Source organism: Arachis duranensis, chromosome 3, assembly GCF_000817695.3.
Source record: "Arachis duranensis cultivar V14167 chromosome 3, aradu.V14167.gnm2.J7QH, whole genome shotgun sequence".
Classification (NCBI taxonomy): domain Eukaryota; kingdom Viridiplantae; phylum Streptophyta; class Magnoliopsida; order Fabales; family Fabaceae; genus Arachis; species Arachis duranensis.
In genome coordinates, this window is record NC_029774.3 from 74,185,576 (window position 1) to 74,188,733 (window position 3,158).

Here is a 3,158-nt window from a genome sequence, read left to right on the forward strand (position 1 = left end):
ATTTTCAGCCATGATCCTTTCTCTCTTAATATTGTATTGTTTGAGTAATTCAGCACTTGACTTCACTTGTGTAACCTCAAAGGAATTGTTTTTTTTTTGGCTTTTTCCTTTCATTTTTTGGCCTAAGGTAAGTATCCGTTTTCTCTTAGTGATCTCCCCTTTCTCCATTCTGCATACACAAAATAATAACAATGAATAAAATGCTAATTAAATAATAATTAAATGAGCATAATCAACTGAAGCAAGTAATTAACTAAGCAAAACAACTAAGGAAAGTGGGTTGTTTATGATTCTACCAAAAACACTTGTCAAGATGTTTCAGAGTCAAAGTCATCCATGTACTCATATTCGCTTTCCTCGTCTTCCTCACAATATTGTTTGGCAAACATGTTTTGATCCATATCTATAATAGTTGCTCGTAGATCATTCCTCACTAGATCAATTTCGCCATTATCATTTGGAAGACTTGGAATCACTTCAGGTTCGCATGGCTCCCTTGCATATATTATGGGGGAATCAGACTCAAGGTCATCACTTACCCTAAATAAATCTCTTGGAATTGTTTTCATAACATAGTGCTTGTCCCTAACATATGGGTCTTGCACATAAAAGCATTGGTTTACTTGAGATGCCATCACAAATGGTTCTTCTTGGTAGCATTTCCTATTGAAATACACATATGAAAGACCAAAGTTGTCTTTTGCAACTGTATACCACTCACACTTAAACAAGACTACCTTAAATTGGCCATAATAATCTAACTCAAACATATCAACTATTCTACCATAGTAGGCTACTTTTGCTTCAATTGGGTTCTTATCTTTCACACTAGCAAAACTAGGCGTCAATGCCTCTAATGTGACACCACTATTTTGAGTTTTACGTCTCACATCACGGTGCCTTGTATGGAACCTATACCCATTGATAATATAACCTGAAAATCTTTTTGCAACTTGATTTGGACCCCTAGCCAACCCTTTTGCCCAATCAGGCACATCCTTTTTCATGGCACGAATTTTAAACCATTCTGAAAATTGTTGACTGCGGTCCTTGGATTTCTCCCACTTTGTTCTTCGTGGATTGTTATCATTAACTGCCTCCTCATGCTCTCTGAAGAGATTAAATATTCATAGTCTTAGTTGTTAGTAAGGTTAAATATGATGATTGAGATCTAACAAATGGTAATGAATCGAACAAAATACCTCATGTAGACTTCGATCTTATCACAATTGTTTAGGATGTATGGCAAAATCTTCATGTCGATTGTCAAATGCTTTCCAAGATTCACCATCGGCAGGATGCCTTAAGGACCCGTCTTTAACGCGCTCATTGTGATGCCAAGACATAGCTTCGACAGTTCTTGTGCACATAAAAAGCCGTTGAAGTCTGGGAATTAAAGGGAAATGCCTTAGAGTTTTCGCAGCAACTTTGCGAGGATTTCTAGATGAGGTAACATCATCCTCTTCTTCATGATGCTCAATATAACGGGATGTTCCACAGACATGACAAGATGAGTCATTCTCATACCTGTTCCGATACAACATGCAGTCATTGTGACATGCATCGATCTTTTGGTAGTCAAGACCCAAGTCCTTCACTATATTCTTGGTTTTATCAAAAGAAATAGGAATATTCAAATATGGAATTGCTTCTTTCAATAATTCCAAGAGAGAAGTAAATGACGCATTACTCCAACCATGCAAGCATTTTAACAAGTAAAGACGAATGGTAAAGGATAATCTTGTGAATCCTTTACACCCGGGGTATAGTTCTTGGCTTGCCTCGTCTACCAATTTATAAAATTCCTTTGCACATTCGTTAGGCCCCATGTCTTGTCCGTCAACTTGTGTATTATCTCGAAATCTATCACGTAACAACTCATCAATGTTATCATTGCAGTTATATTCACCACCTATGTCACTGTCAATATCCATAGGAAAAAGTGATTCCCCATGATTAAACCACCGCTTATAACCTTTTACAAAACCGTGGCATATTAGATGATCGTATACGTCATCTCTCTTTAACCAGAATATATTACAACACTTTGCACAAGGGCATTGAATTTCTTCCCCTTGAGGAACTCCCTTTGATGAGAAAGCAAAGTGTAAAAATCTTTCTACACCAACTTGATATTCTTTCTCATGACGTGGTGTATCCATCCAGTCTTTCGACATATCCATCGAAAACCTATATATTTCACGTAGATAGCTAAGTTTCTAAATTGAAGTCCTTACTGTTCGTCTCACTAACTGCAAATCTAGCTTCCTACTTAACTAAGAGACAATATTGTGCAAGCCTCGAAAATACTTTGAAGGCATTAGACATAAAATAACAGAGAAAATTGAATTTTATCAATGCTTAAAGAAGTGCCTAAAGTGATGAGTGCCTCAGGAAAGCACCAAGTTGCACGCATGACATCAATAACAAATTAATAGATGTATTTAAATTTGCATAAACCAACCTTAATTACTGTCTTAATCCGTTCCACAACAGCAACAAAGTGGTAGCACAGCAGAAGTAGAATTAGAGAGGTAGCAGCGTCCGCGAACAGCTACTCGGCAGCAGCAGATTATTATATTACCACAGGAGCAGCAGAACAAAGAAGTGGTAGTAGTAATGGATAGATAACTATCGAAAGCCTGAACAAAAATAGACTAAGACTGAACAAAGAAGTGGCAATAGTAGTGGATAGATAACTATCGAAAGCCTAAACAAAAATAGACTAAGACTGAACAAAGAAGTGGCAATAGTAGTGGATAGATAACAAAAATAGCCTGAACAATAGACAATATAATAATAGTGCATGATTGAGAAATGCAAATACAAATTCAAATGGCTGTTCAGAATTTCAGATTATATTAGATAATGGCAGCACAATGCAAGCATCAGAAACCACATCAAAGTAGGGACACAATGTTTTCTATCACAAACAAATGAATAACCTCAATCTCTCAGAATTAGCAGAAATCCTTCTCACTGAAAACATCAATTTAATTTCTATTTACTTTCAGATATCCAATGTTTTAGGCCACAGTCCCATGTGCTTTTGTACAATGTGAAATTAATTTAATTATTTACTTAATAGTGAAAAGAAAATGAAAAATAAGATCCATGAATAATTGTTGCAAAAGAATCCAAGTGCAATTGCATGATCA